This window comes from Aotus nancymaae, unplaced genomic scaffold, assembly GCF_030222135.1.
Source record: "Aotus nancymaae isolate 86718 unplaced genomic scaffold, 86718_ANA_hifiasm-v0.15.2.pri h1tg000006l, whole genome shotgun sequence".
Lineage (NCBI taxonomy): Eukaryota > Metazoa > Chordata > Mammalia > Primates > Aotidae > Aotus > Aotus nancymaae.
This window is the reverse complement of record NW_026988417.1, coordinates 79,137,257-79,162,102: the sequence shown is the minus strand read 5'-3', so window position 1 is coordinate 79,162,102 and position 24,846 is coordinate 79,137,257. Positions and strand designations below refer to the sequence as shown.

The 24,846-nt window shown below is 33.8% G+C and overlaps 1 protein-coding gene across 8 annotated transcripts in view; it reads left to right on the top strand.

The window, feature by feature from the left end:
* Positions 1-24,846, top strand: part of MAPK10 (mitogen-activated protein kinase 10) — a 562,186-nt gene that overhangs the window by 370,800 nt on the left and 166,540 nt on the right. Inside the window, exon 3 of one of the 8 annotated variants that reach the window (XM_064368903.1) lies at positions 6,564-6,673. The exons of the other annotated variants lie outside the window; for them this stretch is intronic. The gene's annotated coding sequence lies outside the window, so the exon portion shown is untranslated. The remainder of the gene's footprint in view (positions 1-6,563; positions 6,674-24,846) is intronic. 8 annotated transcript variants of the gene reach the window in all.

Here is a 24,846-nt window from a genome sequence, read left to right as displayed (position 1 = left end):
AAATAGACAAATGGGATCTAATGAAACTCCAGAGCTTCTGTACATCAAAAGAAACAATCATTAGAGTGAACCAGCAACCAACAGAATGGGAAAAAAATTTTGCAATCTACCCCTCTGACAAAGGGCTAATATCCAGAATCTACAAAGAACTAAAACAGATTTACAAGAAAAGAACAAACAAACCCATTCAAAAGTGGGCAAAGGGTATGTACAGACAGTTTTCAAAAGAAGACATTTGTGAGGCCAACAAACATATGAAAAAATGCTCGTCATCACTGGTCATTAGAGAAATCCAAATCAAAACCACATTGAGATACCACCTCACGCCAGTTAGCATGGCGATCATTAAAAAATCTGGAGACAACACATACTGGAGAGGATGTGGAGAAATAGGAACACTTTTACACTGTTGGTGGGAGTGTAAATTAGTTCAACCATTGTGGAAGACAGTGTGGCGATTTCTCAAGGACTTAGAAATAGAAATTCTATTTGACCCAGCAATCCCATTACTGGGTATATATCCAAAGGACTATAGATTGTTTTACTATGAAGACACATGCACATGTATGTTCATAGCGGCACTGTTTACAATAGCGAAGACCTGGAACCAACCAAAATGCCCACCAACAATAGACTGGACAAGGAAGATGTGGCACATATACACCATGGAATACTATGCAGCCATAGAAAATGATGAGTTTGTGTCCTTTGTAGTGACATGGATGAATCTGGAAACCATCATTCTCAGCAAACTGACACAAGAGCAGAAAATCAGACACTGCATGTTCTCACTCATAGGCGGGTGTTGAACAATTAGAACACATCGACACAGGGAGGGGAGCATCACACACTGGGGTCTGTTGAGGGGGAATAGGGGAGGCACAGCGGGGGATAGGGAGGTTGGGGAGGGATAACATGGGGAGAAGTGCCAGATATAGGTGACGGGGCATGGAGGCAGAAAACCACATTGCCGTGTAGGTACCTATGCAATAATCCTCCATGTTTTGCACATGTACCACAGAACCTAAAGTGCAATAAAATATGTATATATGTAAATTATCTTACCAGAAAAAAAAAAATCATGCCTGCCAAGCTCGTTTCAGTGAGAACAAAGTGTCAGCAGATGCTGAAAGCCAGAAATCCTCATGCAAGGAAAAATATTTCTAACTTTTTAAGAATGAATCTACATGTTTAATTAGTATATACAAAGACCACTTGTATTATCCTACATCCTGTAGTAATCAAAAGGTGTTTCTGGGTATATTATAGTGAAAGGATACAAAGTGATTTAGCAAAAGAAAGTGGTCCATGGGGTGAAATTCAAAGGGAACCATACACAAACTTCCGAGTCTTCTGTCAGTGGAGTCACATAGGACTTGCCCAGTTCCTACAGCAACAGATTGTGACTACATGTCTACCAGGAAAGCTCACTGAAAACTCATAGCCCAAGGATTTATTGGTGGTTAGTCATGTAGGCATCCTGTGCTGGCATGTACCAAAATTTGAGACTTTCAGGAGGAAAGCAGGCATTCAGCATAAACCACATTGTTCATACGAACAGTTATGACACTCTCATCAGTTCTGACAATGGCAAGAACCCTCCCCACATCCAAGTTTCCATACTCCAGCTCAGGGCCAAACTTCCTTTCAGGAGGAAAGCAGGCATTCAGCATAAACCACATTGTTCATACGAACAGTTATGACACTCTCATCAGTTCTGACAATGGCAAGAACCCTCCCCACATCCAAGTTTCCATACTCCAGCTCAGGGCCAAACTTCCAAGCAGGGATTCCTAGGGATAACAGCCTCAGGCCTGCTGTTAACTCTTTTCTGCACAGAAAACAAATATATTGATCTATTTGGATTCTTGCATGAGTATTAACATTTTCTCCCCTAGGATATTAACTTACTTCTTAGCAGTTACATTTATACACTAATTGAAAACAGTTAACTTCAAGCTTCCTTTAGGCCAACTAAACATCTGCCATCTATAAATTTTAGATTACTGCAAAATAAATGAGATTTAATTTTCATTGCAATAGAGAATTGTATTTAATATGTTATTTCTGTAAATGAATAATAAGGCAAGTCTCATTCATCTTAGGTAATATTTTTATACTTCCATTTCAGAAGATGAAATTCTCTGATCTTATTTTCTAACTTTGAGGGAGAACACAAACTCAAATTTATCAAATCCTGTGCATTGATTATGTTATCTTAAATTTTGGGGGCAAAAAAAGAGAAGGAATACATATGCTTGTGAATTAAATCAATAGCATTGATATTGGGTTATTGGTATTTGATCTTCAATATATCTGCCGTTTTTAATTCATTCTCCATAGTGACCCAGTGTAATCATTAAAACACAAATCTGATAAAGTCATGCTTACCCCGAAGGCCTTCAGTGGTTGCTCTGATTTTCAGTCCCTCACATTCTCTATGCTTCCTCTGCCACTGTCTTTGTATATGCGAGTCCCTTCACCTGGAATTCTCTTCCCTTCCCTTTTTACCTAGTGCACTTCTACTCATTCTTAAGCTTTCAGCCAACATACCACTTCCTTAATATTTCTGACTGTCTAGGACTGATTCCATTAGAATCGATAGGTCCATATAAGGTATTAATAATATACTTTTTTCTCCTGTCATTTGTCATAGTTAAAAATTTACATTTCTTAAAATGGCATTGATTAATAGCTGTCTTTCCCGTTAAACTGACAACTCCTCTATATTCTTGAGTATCTAGCACAATTCCAGGCCCATAGTATGCATTCAATAAATATTTTTTACATGAAAACGTTGAAAAAGTTTCATTTGTTCAGTGCTCTCAGATAATCAGAACTGAGGCAGGATTCCAACTTCTACATATGATATTTTGGATCCTAAAGAATGGCAACTAAGCTCAAAAAAGTTTTCAAATAAAAACTGAGGCAGGTCTAAGTCACCCTCCAGAGGAAGGATGACCATCCCTCTCACAAATTTGGTTCAGGTGTCAAGATTGATGATACCACACATGCCACAAGAGGATATAGAGGCTAATTATTTACATAATGAGACTTTCTGGGGAGAGCAGGGCATGTTTCTAAGCAGGTCCAAGAGTGACATGAGAAAGCAGGAAAAGAGACTGATTTGGGATTTTATTGTGGTTAAAAGGTAGGGCCAGAGTGAGAATTCTTTTTCTTTTATGTGCGGGCCAGGGCTTGTGTGATTTGAACTTCCTGTCGGCACCAGAGGAGGGAGTATCTAGGCTTTCTTGTTTGTTTTCCCAGATGTGGTTCAGAAGAGTAAGAGGGTGGGGTGAGACTTGGGGATAGGGGAGGCTACTGCCCCCTGCAGGTGGAATTTGCCTGAGGTTCCAGGTTTGCATCTATCTGTAGCAAGGAGTACTCAGTGGCAGTGCTGAGCTTTCAAGGTGCTGTTTTCGTGACCCAAGGCATAATGTGCAGGTGGGTATGGGGAATTTAGGGTTCAGGCCCTGTGAAAGCTTCTGTTCTCAGGAGAGCACAGAATGCAGCCAGCAATGCTGTTCTAATGGTGTGTCATAAGGTGCCAAACAGGACAATATCTTGTAAGAGAGAGTCTGTGGGCAAGTTATGGCCATTACAGGTGATCCAGATATTCCAGGAGACATGAGAGGAGGTTTCTAAAGTGAAGAAGTCTTGGGGAAGGGAGGCACTAGTGAGAATCCCTGTTGTACTGCAATTTGGACAGATTCTAGAGCCTTCTGTTGTAAAAGGGGAACTCATCAAAGGGGAGTTGATATGTCACACCCGAAATGGTAAAATTTAAAATTTGGTAAAAAGTAAATTTAAAACGGTAAAAAAAAAATTTTAATTGGTGAAAAGTAAGATTCGTAATGCGAAATACGTTGTCTCCATTATCGACCAGGCTTAAAAGATGTTGAGCTTGTGGGTATTGAGGGTCAATGACTGTTTCTTGACAGTGTCATGGATGGAGTGACCCTTGACATGCTAAATAATTTTTAGGAATTTAACCAAGGTGATGAGGCCTTGTACTGTGTGTGGGACAATGCCCATTTTCTCTTTGTGAACTCATTTGTGAATGTTTGTATGTCCTGAATAAGCGTGTAGACTGACTCTCCTTGGAGGAAGATGTCATCAGTGTGATGAAATTCCTGTGCTCCTGGAGAAGGTGGGATAAAGTTTAGAAGTAGGCTTTAACTATAGTGTGTAAAAGTGTATTAGAGGGCGCACAGATCTTCTGGAGGCCCAGAGGACCAGTTAAAAACAAAATGGACTTCCACTTCAGTAGGAAGAGGCTGGACACTGCTTCTCACCTATGTTGGGATTCTTCATAAAGACAAAGGTTTTTTTTTTTTTTTTAACTGATCTGCAAAGGCTATAATACAAGCTGTACTGTATTATGAAGTGTTAGTATTTGCTTGGGCACCATGCAGTTGCAACAGAGACCTCAGCTGATCCCACGGGTATCTGTAAAGTTGCAATGACCCTGTGGGGATGCCCCTAGTTAAGGCAAAGTGTGGAGATGGTGTGAGGGCTTTGCACCTTGCATTGCACAGTCACTGGGGAAGAGGAGTAACCTTGGGCAGGGAAGCCCCTTTTAGCAGAGGGCCATTTTTAGGAAACAGCACAGCTGTGTGCTGTCAGCAAGCAAAACTCCTGGCATTTGAAGAAATGACTGCCTCAGTTTGGAAGAGAGGATTTGAGTGTTATACGATATATTCCTCTGTATATGAAAAATGTGTGTATTAGTTTGTTTTTTCATCGCTATAAAGAAATATCTGAGACTGGGTAATTAATAAAGAAAAGAGGTTTAATTGGCTCACAACTCCACAGGCTGTACCGGAAGCATGATGCTGGCATCTGTGTGGCTTCTGGAGAGGTCTCAGGAAACTTCCAGTCATGGCAGAAGGGGAAGGGGAAGATGGCATGTTTTACATGGCTGGAGGAGGAGCAAGAGAGTGAGGGGGAGGTGCTACACACTTTTAAACAATCAGATCTCACAAGAACTCACTCAGCATCACAACAACAGCACTGAGGGTATGGTGCTAACCCATTCATGAGAATCCACCCCCATGTTCCAATCACTTCCCACCAGATCCCACCTCCAACACTAGAGATTACAATTCAACATGAGATGCTGTTTTCTGTGGCTTACGCCTGTAAGCACCTAGGGAGGCTGAGGAGGGTGGATCCCTTGAACCCAGGAGTTTGAGACCAGGAAGCATAGTGAAACCCTGTCTCTGCAGAAAATACAAAAATCAGCCAGGTGTGGCAGTGTGCATCTCTAGTCCCAGGTACTCAGGAGGCTGAGGTAAGAGGAATGCTTAAGTCTGGGAGGTTGAGCCTGCAGTGACTCGTGGTTACTGGAATTCAAGGCTGAATTCCAGCCTTGGTGACAGAGTGAGACCCTGTTTTTATAAAAAACAAAAACAAAAAATACACTTGAATATGAGATATTGGTGGGGACACAGATCCAAACCATATCAATGTGCCTCCTTTATTATCTATAAATATGCTTGATTGCTACAGTTTTTACACTGCCTTGTTTGCTGCATAAGATCAATTAGCAGAGTAGCCATCCAACGTGGCTTTTTCCTCCCACAGTTTGAATTACTCCTGTCAAGCCACTGACCTGTAAAAGCCAAGGACATGCTGGATGGCGTTGTTCTTGAGGCAATTGCTCAGGATTTACACCTCCTCACTTCTCCTGTTTAGTTTGATCTGAGCCCATTATCACTTCTCCATTTTGTCTTTCTGGCTTCACACTGGACTTTCTTTATTTCTAGACCTCTCCTTGGGAGTCTGTCTGTCCCCGACTGATTGGCACTTCCTAGTCCCCTTCTATTCAGTAGACTCTGTAGGCTAGCTCAGTGGAGTAGCCTAAGTGACATTTTAAGCTAGGGAAAGGGAGAACTTACCCAAATATGTTCATTGGAGAGGAAAATGATACAGAAAATAAAAATAATAATTCTCTGTCATTACTCAAAACATTCCTTCAAAACCCCCTTATATTGTTGGACAATTAAGACATAACTGGATCTACTGAACATATTTAAAGCTTATAAAGAGCCTAGAGATTGGGACAGAAATCAATGAGATAAAATAAACAAAAAAGAGACGTTTGCCCTTTGCCTTGATCCAAATGCTAAAATGTTAGATCGAAATGCCATACAAATATATTAGGCTGCACGAAGAAACCTAAAATATTATTGTGTTTACTGTTTAAAAATACCTGTGAAATTTTGAACTTTCTTTTCTAACTCTAAACACAAGTGAAGTTCAATGTAAAAATACATATTTCCTTCTAAATACTAGCCAATCATGTGTGTGTGTGTGTGTGTGTGTGTGTATATATATGTATGTATACATATGTAAAATATGTTTCTCTCTCTTTTCATTTAAATTCTTAAATTCTTTAGGATTAAATAGAATTTAAGGAAGAACTGCCTATGGCATCATTGCCCCTACTTTCTTGCCTCCATCTAATCTGTTAATAAAATATGAAGACTTATTATTTTCATCTCTTGATACTCTTGAAATCATATTATTCTTACATTAGTCTTATATTTTTCATGTTACAGATTACTCAATTCACAATATGCAGAGGTCAAATTAGTATATTGTCGACCTTGGTTTTGTTTCTTTTTTTTACTCTGGATGACACATTTGGCATGAGTAACTCTCATAAGTGGTAAGTGATGGCTCCGTGCAGGCCAGCCATTTAATGCTTTACTTGAACTTTATTTTTGTTGTTGTTGTTGTGACATTTTAACTTATCATAAAATGTCACAGGTGAAATTAATCCAAACTTAGATTATATAACATAACATTTTATTTAGTTTTGGGCCATATTAAGATGTCTTTGTTTTTCTACAGTTTTTTCCTACAATCAGTTTTACAACTGATATCTTAAAATAGTAAATGCAACTCAATGTATCATAACTTACTTAAATTGGATGTGGATTAAATTTGTAACATACATACACTTTGCAAAAGTGTGTGCAGTTTTGTGTTGTAAGATTAGGGAATGTATTGTAATTCATATACACATTTATAGAAAAAATATTAAAGCAAGCAATTTATTATACAGAGTACTTATCTGTAGATGGTTTTCAATAGATGATTCTTCTCTTCTTACCAGCCCATAACCTGTAACTTGCTTTGGTTTGTGTTAACAGATATTAAAGCCATTTGAATGCAAGAATATTGATATTATACCTGAAGAATATAAAATATTTTTCTTATAAAAGACTGAATTATTTTAAAAGTCTTCAAAGTTATCTATTAATTTATGTTATCATTAAATAATGACCTTATCATTAAATAAATGACCTTCTTCTAAAAGGTTAAGAGTTACTTGATAGCCTTTTTAATTATTTCAAAGCAATAAGAGATACATTTCCAAATTTCCAGAAATATTGTTATTCTTATAAGAAATAGTCTTTTAAAATATCCATTGCAAGTAGACTAAAAGAATAAATTAAGAAAACATTGACCTTGTGAGAATTTATAGCTTATTCGGCTTGAAGCACTGGATTGTGATTTGAGTTTACTAGGAAAATATCCCAAATATCCTCCTTTTCTTCCTTTATTTTATGTAGTACTGGCCAACTAAAAAAAGAAAAAAACAAACCTTTATGCTGCTAAGTGAAATGAATATTTGTACTTGTGACTCAAGTTGGTAGCAATGTGCTTTACTTTGGAATTTAAAATAATTTGGTTGTACAAGAGAGGATGTGCTAATTATATCTACACAAAGGGGCAGGTCTGAGAAATCTGCCCCCAACTCCATGGAATTCTCTCTTTCTATCTCTGTATCTGTCTCAATCTCTTTTGGGGAATAAAGAAAACGATTGGGACAAAGAGAAAGGGTTTAGGTTTGCATGTGTGCTCATGAAGTTTATCAGTAGAAAGAGGAAAGTGGAGAAGTCAGAGAGATGTATGGATAAAAAGGAAGGGAGGTAAACATTGTGTCTGGGGCTTTGGTGTGATGATGAATTCCCTCCCTACGAGAAGAGTTGGCTGGAAGCCCTGGATAAAGCTGCTTCCATTTCCAGTCTTCTTTTCAGTGATCTCTACTATTGAGTTTATGGTTAATTATTTTTACAAATCATTTCCCTCTTGCTCTCTTCACTACAATTCAGTTGCTAAGTGACTGGGAGATAGAGTGACCTCTGAATTTATTCTGCTCATTATATCATTAGATTTTTCCACATCACTTAAGGGATGGATTTGTTCATGTACAGATGGATTTGTTCAGCACCTCTCCAGGATTCAAGTTGACATTTCACCTAATTAATAGCCCCTATTGGTCTAGTAATTTTCAGGATGTGTAATTAAAGCAATAATACTCTTGTTCAGAGGAATTAAGATTTCATTTTGCCTTTTAAATTAATTGCCCAAAGCGTTATTTCTTTTTCTTGCTTAAGGCTTATGATTATGCCCATATCTGTTATAATAAACATATTTTGAAAGGCCATCCTTAGAAAAATTTAAAATGTTGAACTTTTGAGATTTAAAAATGAGTCTAGGCCAGTTGTGGTGGCTCACACCTGTAATCCCAGTACTTTTGGAGGCCGAGGCAGGTGGATCACGAGGTCAGGATATCAAGATCATCCTGGCTAACAGAGTTTTTTAGTAGAAACCCCATCTCTACTAAAAATACAAAAAATTAGCCGGGTATGGTGGCAGTCTCCTGTAATCCCAGCTACTTAGGAGGCTGAGGCAGGAGGATCGCTTGAACCCAGGATGTAGAGGTTGTAGTGAGCTGAGATTGCACCACTGCACTCCAGCCTGGGTGACAGAGTGAGACTCCGTCTCAAAAAAAAAAAAAAAGTCTATATATATTTACCATATTTTAATCTAATGGGAATTCCTTAAAGGCAATAATTTTAGCTTTTTGTCTTTGAGTTGTTCATTTTTGCTCAGGAAGTCCTCAGTATAGTGCCTCACTCAGAATTGATACTGTTAAATATTTATAGAATTATTCATTGAATCAGTGTGATGAGAATATGAATAAATTTTGTTTTAAAAATGAGGTTAATATTAAACATGACTATACATATAAATATTCTACTTCTCTTTATAAATAATTCTAAATAAAAATCAAAATGATTTTATGGACAATATTCCATTGCTATTTTTAGTTTGGGACTTGCAGTCAATATGTATTTATCTTCTGTGATGTGAACAGTTATTTACCTTTCATTTTTGTTTACTATATATGAGATAATGTATTTGATGCTTTACAGATAGGTATCTTATTAATGAGGAATCATTAAAGAAAAAAAAATATCATCTTTTCTTTCCAGTCATAACTTAGAAAAAAAGACCATGTATGACTCACATGTGTACATATACGAACCTAGCAATGATTAAAGATGTGGAGAATACAAGGATGTTACATGCTGAGTATTCTGTGTGTTGGAGGATGGCTGTGGTGGTGCTACATAGGGTTTCTTGCAGTAACCAAGAAGCTGAGTTGTATGCCACTCGATAGGTATAATGACAAAATGCGTTAAAAAATGTTGAAGAAAAAGATATAACTAGGCCAAAAATAAGTTTGGATACTTCACCTGTGTAAATGGTTTTTGTGATTGATAGTGAAACCTGAACTGGTAGTATTTGTTGAACCAATTCAAGAATTTTTAAATTAATTTTACAAATTATAAGGATGACAGAAAAAAAATCTTGTTTCTCTATATTAATATAATTTTGTACAGAATGTTTTAGAAAAATAAGTGAAATACTTGTATCTAGGTTCAGGCCCCAAATACATGAATTTTAGGAACAACTAGGGGAGAAGAAAACAATTCCCAAGAGGCAATTTCTAAAATGTTTCAAGTGTTTGCTGGCCAAATTTTGGTGAGAAATGTAGTCTGTGTTTAATGCATAGTATTTGGGCATTTAAATCTGACTCCTTATTGCCTTGTGGATGAGATGTATAAATTATGAGTTTCCTAACCATTTGCCATTTAGACCTCTGGTTTCTCTATGATAATAAGTTGCTCAGGTGTTTACTATGTTTTCTTTCAGTCCAAAATATCTGAATCCATTATTCTTTCACATACTGTAATAATATTTCACCTTATATAAATATGCATTTCTCATTGGGAAACATACATAAAAGCACAGAGTTATTAATGTGCATATTTCTATCTATATTTTCTAAAACTATATTCATATCTATTTTGTTTTAAAAGATTGGGAACACACTGTAATACTCTTTCATTGCCAATTTTTCCACTTTACAATATATTATGAACATGTATCCATGTCATAATTTATAAATAGCTAAATAGAATTATGTTCTATTTCTAACAATAATTACTTCATCACTTCCTTTTTATTGAACATTTAGTGTTTCTATTACTTTATTATAAATAATGCTGTGGTGAACATTCTTATGGATCAGTCTTATGGATTAAAACAGATATTTGATTACTTCTTTAGTATAAATTCTTATGTATGGAATTGCTATTTAAATCTTAAATGCATTTTTTTTTTCAGCTTTTTCTGTTGTGGCAAAATATATGGAACATAAAATTTGCCATATTCACCATTTAAAAATTTTTTAAATTTAAATTTAATTTATTTATTAATTATACTTTAAGTTCTGGGGTACATGTGCAAAATGTGAAGGTTTGTTACATAGGTATACATGTGCCTTGGTGGTTTGCTGTACCCATCAACACATCATCTACATTAGGTGTTTCTCCTAATGCCATCCCTGCCCTAGACCCTCACCCCAAACAGGCCCTGGTGTGTGATGTTCCCCTCCTGTGTCCATGTGTTCTCATTTGTTCAACACCTACTTATGAGTGAGAACATGCAGTGTTTGGTTTTCTATTCTTGTGTTAGTTTGCTGAGAATGATGTTTTCCAGCTTCATCCATGTCCCTGCAGAGGATATAAACTCATCCGTTTTTATGTCTGCATAGTATTCCATGGTGCTTATGTGCCACATTTTCTTTATCCAGTCTATCATAGATGGGCATTTGGGTTGGTTCCAAGTCTTTGTTATTGCATCTTCACCATTTTTAATTATACAATTGAGTGATATTAAATACATTGATCATGTGCAACTATCACCACCCCCATCTCCAGAACTCTTTTCATCTTGTAAAACTGAAACTCTACCCATTAAACACTAACTCCCCATTCTCTGCTCTCTACCAGGCCCTGGAATCCATTATTCTGCTTTCTGTCTCTATGAATTTGACGATTTTAGGTACTTTATATAAGTAGAATCATACCTTATTTGTCTTTTCATGACAGGTTTATTTCACTTAGCATAATTTCCTCAAGGTTCCTCCATGTAGCATATCAGAATTTCCTGCATTTTTAAGGGTGAATAGTTTTCCATTGTATGTATACAGCACATTTTGCTAATTCATTCATCCATGGATGGACACTTGAATTGGCTCTATATTTTAGCTAATGTGAATAATGCTGCTATGAACATAGGTGTACAAATATGTTTTTGAGATCCTGCTTTCAGTTCTTTGGGGCATATAACTGGCATGGAATTGCTGGATTATATGGTAATTCTATTTTTAATTTTTTAAGGTACTGCTCTACTGTTTTCCATGGTGGCTGTACTAATGTTCATTTTCACCAATAGTGCACAAGGGTTCCAATTTCTCCACATCCTCACCAACACTTATTATCTTCTGTTGTTTTTGTTTGGTTGTTTTTTTAAGAAATGATAGCCATCCCAGTGGGTGTGAGGTGATAACTTGAATTTTTTTTTAAAAGTTATTTAATGTTAGTTTCTACATATTTTGGATTTGAATCTCTTTTTGTCTATATTATATGAAAATATTTTCTCCCACTCCATAGGTTGCCTTTTCACTCTATTGACAGTGTCTGTTGATGCATGAAAGTTTTTAATTTTTATGAAGTTCAATTTTTCTGTTTTTGCTTTTGTTGCCTGTGTCTTTTGTGTTATATCCAAGAAGTCATTTACAATCCAATATTGTGAAGATTTGTTCTATGTTTTCTATAAGAGTTTGATCATTTTTGCTCTTACATTTAGATCTTTGATCCATTATTAGTTACCTTTAGCATTTGGTGTTAAGTATGTGTCCAGCTTCATTTGTTTGCATGTGGATATACAGTTTTCCCTGTACTGTTTGTTGAAAAGACTGTCCTTTCACCATTGAATGGTCTTGGCATCCTGGTTGAAAATTAATTGACTGTTTATACAAAGGTTTTTTCATTGGTCTATACATTGATCTTTATGCTAGTATCACACAGTTTTGATTATTGTAGCTTTGTAGTAGGTTTTGAAATCAGGAAGTGTGGATCTTTCCTTTTTGTTCTTTTTTCAAGATTGTTTTGGCTACCTAAGGTTCCTTGAGACTTCATATAAATGTTAGGGTGTATTTGTCTATTTTTGCAAAAAGCAATGTGATTCTGATAAGGATTGCATTGAGTTTGCATATTGTTTTGGCTAGTATTGACATCTTAATAGTATTAAGACATCCAATCTATAAACATGAGATGTCTATTTATGCCTTTTAAAAATACATTTTAATATTTTTTCTTTAGTTTTCATTGTACATGCCTTTTACCTTCTTGGTTACATTAATTCCTAAGTATTTCATTCTTTCTGATGCTATTATAATTTGAAATGTTTTCATAATTTCCTTTTCAAGTTGTTCATTATGTATAGAAATGTAATTGATTTTTGTGTGTTAACTTTGTATCCTGCTGCTTTGCTGAATCTGTTTATCAGTTCTAAGAGTTTTCTAAAAGTAGCCTGTAGGGTTTCCTATGTAGAAAATCAGATTATCTGTGAACAAAGATAATTGTACTTCTTCCTTTCAAATTTGGATCCCCTTTCTTTCTTTATGTCCTTGTTTCCTGTTTTTTTTCCCCCATTTCTCTGGCTGAAACTCCCAGAAATTTGTTGAATAGAAGTGGTGAAAGTGAGCATCCTTGCTGTGTCCTTGATGTTAGAGGAATATCTTTTACTCTTTCACAATTGAGTATGATGTTCATGATGAGTTTTTCATATATAGCATTTATTAGTTGAGATAATTTCCTTCTATTTTTAGTTTGTTGAGTTTTTTTTTAATCATGAAAAGGTGTTGAATTTTGTCAAATGCTTTTTCTGCATCAATTGAAATAGTCACATGTTTTTCTTCATTCTGTTAATGAGATATACTATACTGATTAATTTTTGTATGTTAAACCATCCTTGCATTCTAGCAATAAATCTCATTTTTGTCATAGTATATAATCCTTTTAATGTGTTGCTGGTATTTTGTTGCTAAGAGTTTTTTTGTTGAGGATTTTTCCATCAATATTCACAGGGATATAGGTCTGTGGTTTTATTTTCCTGTAGTATCTTTGTCTGGCTTTGGTTTCAGGGCAATGTTGATCTCATAGAATGAGTCTGGAAGTGTTCCCTCTTATTCAGTTTTTAGAGAAAGTTTGAAAATAATTGGAATTAGTTCTTCTTTGTATGGTAGAATGGTAGAATTCACCAGTGAAGCCATTAGGTCTAGGGCTTTTTCTTTGTCAGAGGGTTTTTGACTATTGATGTAATCTCCTTGCTAGTTACAGGTCTATTTGGACTTTATGGGTTTTTTTTACTTGAATCCGTATTAGTAGGTTTTATGTTTCTAGGAGTCCGTCCATTTCATTTAGTTTAATCAGTTTGTTGCCATACAGTTAATCATAGTAATCTCTATTTTCCCTTTCGTTTCTGTAGAATTTGTAGTAATGTCCCCAGTAATATCTTTCCTTTCCTTTCTGATTTCAGCAATTTGAGTCTTCCTTCTTTCACTTAGTAAATCCAGCTAAAGATTTGTCAATTTTGTTAATCTTTTTAAAAAACAAACTTTAGGTTTTGACAATTTTCTCTATTGCTTTCCTATTCTTCATTTTGTTGGTCTCTGCTCAAATCTTTGTTATTTTCTTACATCTGCCAGGTTTAAGATTAATATGTTCTTCTTTTTCTAGTTCCTTAAGGTGCAAAGTTACATTGTTATTCAAGATCTTTCTCTCTTTTGTATTGTAAGTATTTGCAGCCCTAAATTTCTCCCTCAGCATTGCTTTTGCTGTGGCATACAAGTTTTGCTATGTTGTGTTTTCATTTTAATTCATCTTGTAGTATTTTATAATTTCCCTTATGATTTCTTATTTGATCCATTGGTTGTCTAAAAGTATTCTTATTAATATCTACAAATTTCTGAATTTTTAAGTTTTTCTCTTTTATTGAATTCTAACTTCATACTGTTGTGACCAGAAAAGATACATGTATTACATCTTGGACTAACATATGGCCTATTCTGGAATATGTCCCATATGCACTTGAGAATAATGTATAATCTGTTGTATTGGGGAAGACTGTTCTGTATATGCTTATTAGTTATTGTTCATTTACTGTGATGTTCAAATTCTCTATTTCTTTACATATAATTTGTATTTGTATGGTTGTTATATTTACTATTTAGAATAAGGTATTGAAGTCTCCAACTACTGTGGTAGATCTGTCAATTTCTCCTTTCAAGTTTATTAATTGTTTCATTCTATATTTTCATGGTCTATTGTTAGGTGATTTGAATGGTTTGTTAATAGTGTCCTGTTTGTTTATTGTAAACTCTTTTTGATTTAAAGTTACTAATCTGATGTTAGTATAACCATCCCTGTTCTCTTTTGGTTACTATTTCCATAGAATATTCTTTTTTCTTTGTTTTCAAGACAGGGTCTCACTTTGTTGCCCAGACTGCAGTGCAGTGGTGTGATAATGGCCAATTGCAGCTTTAAACTCCTGGCTCAAGTGATCCTTCTGCCTTAGCCTCCTGAATAGCTAGGACTACAAGCATGCACCACCATACCCAGCTAATTTTATAATTTTTTTGTACAGACAAGGTCTTGATACATTGCCCAGGCTGGTCTTGAACTCCTGACCTGAAGAGATCCTCCCACCTTAGCCTCCCAAAGTGCTGGATGCACAAAACATATTTTTGCATTATCTGACTTTCAGCCTATTTCTGTCTTTGGATCTAAAGTGAATCTCTTATAGATAGCATATAGTTGAATCATGTTTTGTTTTTTAATCCATTCTGCCAATCTGTCTTTTGATAGAAGAATCTAATCTACTTACATTTAAAACAATTAACAAGAAGTAGGAAGCTCTGGCATTTTGGTATTTGTTTTTTTCTATGCCTCAGAGCTTTTTTGTCCCAAATTTCCTTCATTACTGTCTTTTTTTGTGTTCAGTTGATTTGTTTGTGTGTGTGTGTTTTTTGTACTGAAACATTTTAATTCCCTCTGACTTTCTTTTTTGTAGGCTCTATAACTATGTGTGTGTGTATAGCATGGGGATTACCATTTAACACGTTGAAGTTGTATCACACCAATTTGAATTTATACCAACTTAACTTCAGTAACATACAAAACTACTTTTTTTTCCAGCTTTGTTTTCCCTGTTTCTATGAAGAATATCATTGGTATTTTGATAGGGAATGAATCAAATCTATAAATTACTTTTAGTACTATGGACATTTTAACAATATTTATTTCTCCAATCCATAAACATGGACTGTCTTTCCATTTTATTGTGTTCTCTTCAATTTCTTTCATCAATGTAAAAACTGAAAATTTAAATCTACTAACATGATAACTATGGAAATCAGATTCTCCTTCTACCCTATTGTTTGCTATTTTTAAATTTTGCTTTGTTTCATTTTGTTTTTAATTGGTGTCGGCTTTCTTCATACTGAGGATTAACCTAGAAATTGCGAGCCTTCAATAGACCTCAGAGTTCCAAAATAGTTACATCATACAGACTTTGTCAGTCAGTGCAATTGTTGTCTAGGTAGGGAGGCAGATTACTGGTGCTTCCTACTTCACCTTTTATTCATTCACAGTGTTTTAAATTTTATGTAAGTGAATATATCAGTAGTGTCATTTTCATGTGCTTCTTAAACATTGCTTTAGACATGTATCCATGCTGTTACATTTAGATCCAATTTATTCACTTCCAGTCTTGTATTTTCCTTCACAAATAAATTTCTCTCATGGTAGGTTGTTAGGTTTCGTTGACTATTTTTACTATTAAAAACTGAGAGATAATGAACATGATTTCTCCTTGCATTTTGTATCAGGTTTCTCAGTGCAGATACATAGAAGTGGAACATTGTTTTTTTTAGTTTACATAGCTTCAACCTTACTAACTATTATCAATGTTTTCTTTAATATTGTTGTATAGGAATTATCAATCAGAGTTTTATATGCTAATTATTGTATTAATCTTCTTATTTTTCTATAAAATTGCCAACATTTGGTATTATCGGAAACTAATGATTTGCCTCCAAAATTTTATTTAATCATTTTATTGGTTAAAATAATTAGTCATTGCTATTGCAGTGTCTATCTAAACAATCCCATTGTTGTCAGTGGAGAACAGTTTGTTTTTTTCAATTTATGTGGCAATTTTTAAAATTTCATTTCATTTCCAGGGTACTATTGAGTAGAGACAATGATAGTAGACAACTTTATATTTTATGAAATCTGAGAGGGAATGCCTCTTTTTCTTGTTTTCATCATGAATTAAATATGATATTTGCTGTTTTTGATGGATAACTCTTACCCAATTATGAAAAAATGTCTTTTTTTTCTAGTTGGTGAAATATATTTGTGTATTTTAACCATGAATAGATTTGAAATGGTATCAAATTATTTTCTCTATTGAATATGACAAGGATTTTTCTAATTTAATGAATTAAATATATTGGATTATATTACTAGATATTCTCAAGTTGCCACATTCTTGTATGCTTGGCATACACTCTATTTTATTATGTGTATTTTTTTTTCTAACATATAATTTTGGTTTATAATTAAAAAAAAATTTCACCTGTATGTTCATAAGATTAGATTACAATTTTCTTGTCTTATATTAACTTTGTATGATAGTGTATGAACCTCAACAGATTAATAGGAGAATTTCTCACTTTTTTGTTATTATATAACAGTTTGTATAAAAAGCAAGAGATACTTATACTTTTCTATACTGTCCTTAAGATTTTTTTTACACATGATTTATCAATTATCGAGGAAGTTGTGTTAAAATCTCTCACTGTGATGGTGAATTTTTCAGTTTTCTTTTGTAGTCTTCTAATTGTGTTAATATTTGCTTTACACATTTTGAGGTAATGCTAAGTGCATATGAGTCCAAGACTGTTACATTTTCTTGGGGCATTTCACTTTTGCCATTAAGTAATGACTATTATAATTCCTAATAATACTTTTTGCCTTAAAGGCTATTTTGTTAATATTAGTGTAGGATACTAGCCCTCTTTGGTTTAAATATTTTTTTATGTGGTGGGCTTATCTATCCCTTACCACTTAAAAATCTCTTTCAACTGCTCTGTGTTATGGATTTGCTGTGATAGCTTATAGCTGAATTCTTTTTTTTTAAATTCCACTTAATGTAATATTCACTGACTTCTGATTTTTATTACTTTTCTCTGCCTTTTTGGTTTTACTGTTATTGTAGAATAGTTTGTGTTGACTTCTTGTTGCATTCCATCTCGGCAGTTCTGACTTTCCAAAATAATGGAAAGAACTTTTTTTTTTTAATTTTAAGAAAAATATCTGAGAGTTCGACAATCTCAGTTCAGCTCACACAGATTATGACTTGTGTAACCCACTGCCTTTTCCCAGTCTACAATTTAAGCCATGCATAGTGTCTACTGTTTAGTAAAAAGACAAAGAATTGGGAAATTACTGCAATATAATTTCTTAACAAGAGTAACTCATCGAAGTTGGAAGAAGAAAAGAAGCAATGACAATAAGCTGTCTGCAGTGCCCCAGAAGTTCTCAAACATGGCTGGATTTACAAAACTGAAGTCTTCACCATTCTGAGGTTCCTCTTTTGTTTCCATTCAGATTCCACACATTATTTCTCATATTTGTATGCTGTCTATGTCTATGCTTATATTACTGAATTATTATAGTATTGGGAATAATTTGTTGTACTAGCTATCTTGTTTGGTGTCCCTTTCTTTTTTGGTGATAACTCTAATGTTAATTAATTTTTTCCAACTGGTTGCAAATCATACTATTTTTTTGTCATCAAGATTAAATAATTTTACTTCTATCTTTTTATATGAACAATATTTTAAGAAATATCTAAGTTTTAGATGTAAAACTGTAGAGCTATTATTTATGAGAAATTAGATATTATTTTAGAAAGTATGTATACTTCTGGTCTTTGTCAGTTAGCATGCTCTAAATCAGAGGTTGGTAAACTTTTTCTATAGAGGCCAACTAGTAAATATCTTAGGCTTTATAGCTTATACAGTTCCTCCCATGATTACTCAATTCTGCAATTTTAAAGTGAAAGCAGCCATAGACAATTTATAAACTAATAGACGGCTGTGTTCAGATACAATTTTATTAAAACAGGTGATAAACTGAATTTGACTAATGGACCATAATTTGCTGCCTCCTGCTCTAAATGATAGCACATCTACTTAAGAATTTGACAGTATCTTAAAGTGAGCATATGCACAGTTATTATTAGAAAATTTAATTTAATTCTGTTTTCTACTGCAGCCCCTGAAAAGAGAATTACTTGTTTCAAGACATATTTTAATCTGGTCTTTCAACTATTTTAGGCAGAATCCTTTTGAATGTGGAGGAGATAAAATGTGTCTATGACAGCCTGCAAGCATATGTATGATATAAGAACACAAAGTCATTTTTAATTAACAATGAATTTGTATTCTTATATCATACATATGCTTGCAGGCTGTTATAAATGTCATTTATAATAATGACATTGTATACTGATTGAACTTAGAAACTGTTGAAACTTTTTTTTTTAATAATTAGTAGTTCATGTTTTTTCCTTCTGTATAGTGCATTTCAGTGAAAAACCATGGAATCCTGGAGCTGCCCAAAACAATTTGATTTTTGCCATTTGTGAAGCTTTTTAAACCTCCTGTGGTTTAGCTGACACATCTCATATACACAAGAATTTAAACATTGATCTAAACTGTGAAAACACATAATAGTTATATTCTCTTAAAGCAGCTGCTGTGTGTCAATTCAACCTAATAAATTCTTAAATGTATCTCATTCATGCAACTTGGCCTACTGCTTTGTTTGGAGTATCTGGTTATTCCTATAGACACGAAATAAGGAGAAACTAAGTACAGTGTGTTGCATAGCAAGAAATGCATATATGGGGCTTTTCCCAGAAGAACAACTAGTGATTGATCGAAAGCACTAAACTCCCTAAATTAGCACCTTCTCTTTCAAGCTACTCACAGGTCCTATATTGCACCAGTATATTGTCACTAATTTCACTTTAGCATAATATTGAGATACCACCTTGACCATTTATGCTGTTTCTATGCAATGGGCCAAATGCTCTCTGCCATGCTTCTAGGAAATACAATTAGCAAACAAATTTTTTTTTAATTTTCTGGGATTGTCAGCGTAAACATTCTTTATCTTTTAAGATGCCTTTGTGGAACAAGAAGATTACACAGTGACTTTGTAACTTTTTCAGTTATGGTGCTACACTGGAGTCTTTGTAATACAAACTAGGAAAGGTCAGGATGCTTGCTTTTCATAGCAAGATTATTCATTCATTAAAAATTAGAACACATTGTTTTGTTGGGGGGTGCTGGATGTTATTATTTTTCACACGTGCACTTCAGCAGTGCAGAAGTTTAACATCCCTACTCGTAGCATTTCTGAAGTCATTGTGCTTGGACTCTTTCCTTCGTATTTCCACTACTGCAAACTCTTTGCTTCTATTTGTTAGCATCAAATGTATCGCAAATTCACAGGTTTCAATATGAGGAGATAATGAAAAAAACTTAGATTTGTACTTTTACAATTTGGTTCTTCTTTCATTCAATAAACATTTTCTCAATATTATCTACATAGCAACAATAGTTGTAGACCCTGGGGTTGTGAAGATTAATAAAACATAGTCATTTTTCTTGAAAAGGTCTTAAATAGAATGGAAAAGACATTTAAGTCAACAGTTAAAATATTGTATGACATTTATAACAGAAGTAATGAACAAAGTGCTGTGAGAAGACTGAGAAAAGATCAAAAAGTGACTGGAAGACTTCCCTGTTTAATGCATGCTACAAGACAGTGGAACAACAATGGAACAAAATATTTTGAATGCTGAGAATGAACATTTTGAAAATAGAAATAAAATAAAAATGCCATTTTAAATAACATCAAACCTATGAATTCTTACAAACAAACTTTAAAGAGGTGTATAAGGACTACACACCTTTATACCATGTGAGTAAATATAAGATACCTTTTTGGTAATTTCTTAATTTCTTCCAAACATAATTGAGTCTTGAAAGCACAAATAATAGCAATGTTTTATAAGGTCTATAATGTGTGTATACGTAAAATGTATAACATCAATAGCTCAAAGGATTGGAGAGGAAAATGGAAGTATGCTATTAAAAGTTTCTTAAACTATATGTGAAGCAGAATAATATTATTTGAAGCTAGATTATTATAAATTAAAAATGCAGGGTGTTAACTCTAGAACAACCACTGGAAAAAAAAAAAAAAAAGAAGAAGAAAAAGACAATTTAAAGCTTCAAAAAGAAAATATAGGAGAATATCTCCATGAACCTGGGGTAGGCACAGATTCCTTGACAAAACTAAAAACGAGCTAATTATAAAAGGAAAATAAATTAAAAAATAAATTTATAAAATTAAAAATACTACTAATTTAAAAATAACAGTAAGCTGAATATGCGAGCTGAAGACTGAAAGAAAATATTCATAGTGCATGTTTCTAACAGGAATAGATAAAGAATTTCTATAATTTGTAATAAAAAGATAAAGTCTTCTCCCCACCCACAGTCCACTATCCACTGAGCAAAAGACTTGGAAAAGCACTTTACCAAGGAAGATAAATAAATGGCCAATAAACACTTAAAAATTTCTTAAAATTATTAGTCATCATTATATTTTCAAACACTCACTAAAATGATTAAAATTTAGAAAACTGATAACACCAAATGTTGGGAGGGGTGTGAAGCAACTGAATTTTCATACATTGCTGCAGGAGATTGAAAATGGTTCTGGCAACTTTTCAAAAGTTAAACATATTCCTTCAAACTAGGTGTCTATCAACAGATGAGTGCATAAAGAAACTGTGGTACATATATATACAAAATGGAGTATTTTTCAACCACAAAAGACAATGAGATCCTGTCATTTACAACAACATGGACAGAACTGGAAGACATTATGTGAAGGGAAATAAGCCAAGCATGAAAAGACAAATACTGCATGTTCTCACTCATATGTGGGAGCTAAAGAAATCGATCTCATGGAGATAGAGAGTAGAATGATTACCAAAGGCTGGGAAGAGTAGTAGAAAGGAAGGAGTAAAGAGGGGTTGGTTAATGGGTACAGAAATTCAATTAGATAGAAGGAATAAGATCTAGTGTTCAGCAGGATGATTATAGTTAACAATAATTTATTGTATATTTTAAAATAACTAGAAGACTGGAACTAGACTGTTTCTAACACAAAGAAATGATAAATGCTTGAAGTGATAGATATCTCAATTATCCTGATTTAGTCATTACACATTGTATATTTATATTAAAATTTCACATGTACCCCATAAATATGTTTAGCTGACTTGTATCTATAAAAATTAGAAACTAAAAAAATTAAGCATAGTCTTATCCATGATCCAATAATTTCTTCTCTAGGTATTTCTCCAAGATAAATGAAAACATACCTGTGCAAAAAGACACATTCATATATGATCATAGCAGCATTATTATAATATCCAAAAAATAGAAACATCTCAACTGTCCAAATGCAGAATCAATAAACAAACTGTGGTACATTTTTGTCACCAATAAAAAGGGACAATTACTGATAAATACACTAACGTGAATGAATACTAAAGATATTTTGCTGAGCAAAAGGAGCCCAACAAAACAGAGTACATACTATGTAATTTCATTTACATTAGTTCTAGGAGAAAAACTAATTTATAATGAAAGAAGATAGGACACTGTTCGGAGGGTGAGGAGTATTGCCCAGAAAATGGACATGGGGTTTTCAGACTATTCTCTATTCATTGGAATGTGTGTTTCAAGGATATATGCATTTTTCAAAATTCATCCACTTGTACATTTAAAAATGGTTCATTCTGCTGTGTAAATTAAACTTGAATCAAAACTTTTTTAAAAAACAAAACATTAACAAAGTAGTGGTTACTGTCTGGCAAAAAATATACATAAAATCCCTGGACATGCAATAAGGTAACCTTACAGACTAAAATTTAAAGAGTAAATTGCTTCTTTTGTTTTGTTTTTTACTTACAGATTATATTTCAGTATTTTTTTCTATAGAGAATTTTCTCATATAACAAAAAACCTAAAAGGGGAAAAGTTCTAGAATTTATTAATTCAATAGTTTAATAGTTCCTTTCGTCTTTCTACTTTAGAAACCTCAGCATTTCTCAAGAGCATTTCCTATTAGTGGCTATTATGAGCATCTGGTACATCAAATCAAACGAGCATACACAACAAGGCCCAGTAGAAGACTGAAGGACCACTAAATCCTTGTGTCACTAGACCATTTTTCTATAAAATATTTTAGAAACATCCAATACTATATATTTCATCTGTTTAAATAATGTAACAAACGTGTGACCCCACTGCCCAGCTTCAAGAAGTAGACATAGCTTATGTCTTTGAAGCTCCCTGTATGCCCCTTCCCAGTGGCATTCCTCATCTCCTCAGGATCATTATCTAATCTCTTTAATTTTGCATTTTTATTCTTTTGCTTTTAAAAAAGTTTTATCACACTAAAGCAATATTCTTAAATAAGATATTATTTAGTTGTGCATATTTTCAAAATTTCATAAATGGATTAAGCATAACGTTTTTTGTTTACTTAAAATATTTATGAGATTTTGTCATAGTTGACAATTGTTACACTGTTCAACTATTTCATTGCCACATGGTATTCTATTAAAGGAAAATACCACAATTTATTTATTCATTGTTCTTTCTACCAATATTTGTTTTTTCCAGAGTTCATTTTTATTATTTATTATGCTATTACAAAAATATTCTATCTTGTACATGTATACTGGTAGAAAAATATAAGAGTTACTCTAGGAATATGTGTAGATGTGGAGTTATTGCATTGTAGGCTGTGCACAAATTTACTAAATAATAGTATTTTTTCTCTAAATTGAGTTATTCCAATTGCCGCACCTATTAGCAATGTGCAAATATTCTCACCAACTTCCTTTCAAATACTGAATATTTATTATACTTTTCAGTTTTGGACAACTTGAAGGATATAAAGTAGTATCTCAATATGATTTTAAGGTACACATATACTTATGAGCCCTTGTATATTTTTTTCATGAAATTCTTCCATTTTTGGGGTTTATTTATATATTAGTCCTTTGTCTTTTCTTATTGATTTTTAAGGAGTTTTTATAGATTCTGGATACAGTGTTCACTGTTTATATGTATTTTTATTTCAAATTTGGGGACTACTTTTTAAACTAATTATCACATATTTTCATAAACAGATATTATTAATTTTAATATAGTTTATTTTCCTAATATATTTTTTCAGAGCTTAGCATATATATTATTTATGATTTATTTCATGGATACATTCAACCATTTTTAAAAATATTATTTAAAGTTTGGCCTTTCCTAAAGTTTCTGATCTGTCTGGAATTATTTTTTGTATACAACCTGATGTAGAGATTGTCAAGAATGCTGGAGAGTCTGAGATATTACCCTACTTGCAAGTTCACAAGTTAGCCTTTGACAGTTTCATGGATATTAGCAGAAGATACGTGACTCCTGGGTCAGATACTAGGGACTTTATTACTCAAAGCAATAGCAGCAGCTAGAATCTCAGAACTCATGTCATTTCCTTGGACCCCAATTTCCATAAGGTGATGTAGCAATTCAGGTGACCCCCGGCACCACAGTGGGTTGCATTATTGAAGAGAAACCTCAAGCTAAGCGAACCTGAATCATTTGTAATGGGCAGTAAACATGCTTGACCTTTGCCCCAGAGAGCCCCAGAATCATCAGATCTACTCTTTGCTCCAGAAGGAGATACTATCTCTATCTTTCAAGGTTGTCTGCTATAGAAACATACTTAGGAAGATAGTCTGGAACAAAGGCAGCTAGTGTTTCTGTTTGAAAAACGTGGAAGTATGATGCCTTACAACAGGAATCTACTTCCTCCCCAACCACATATAGCGACCAATTGGGGCAGATCAGCATGATTTAATGCATAGTTTCTTATTTCCTAAGATGTCTGCAATGCATATTTTGACATAATCAGGTTCTATGTATGTCTGTGTCTGTTCTGGGCTCTGTAGTCTATTAATTCATAATCTATTATGGCATCAATTCCATATATATTTGCTTATCACACCTTTATAATAGTTCTTGATCTCTGGTAAAACAATTCCCTCCCTCGCCCTAGGCAAACACCCACTTGTTCTTCTTCAGGAATGTCTTATATATTCTTATCCATTTGGTCTTCCTTAAATTTAAAATATCTGCACAAGTTCCAATGTAAAACATTTCTCCTTGTAATTCAGACCCTACTGCTTGGATTATTTTGCTTCCTCCAGAAGTTTATTGAAAATGTCTTACAGTAAGCTTTATGCAGTGTCTTCAGTGTGACTTCCCACCATAGATAGGTCTAAATCTTGCTTCCTGTACTCTGCATGCTACCATTTAAGAACTAAAGTTCTGAGGGGTTGGCAAGATAGCAGGCAAATAGACTCTGTTTGCAGATGACATAATTGTATATTTAGAAAACCCATCATCTCAGCCCA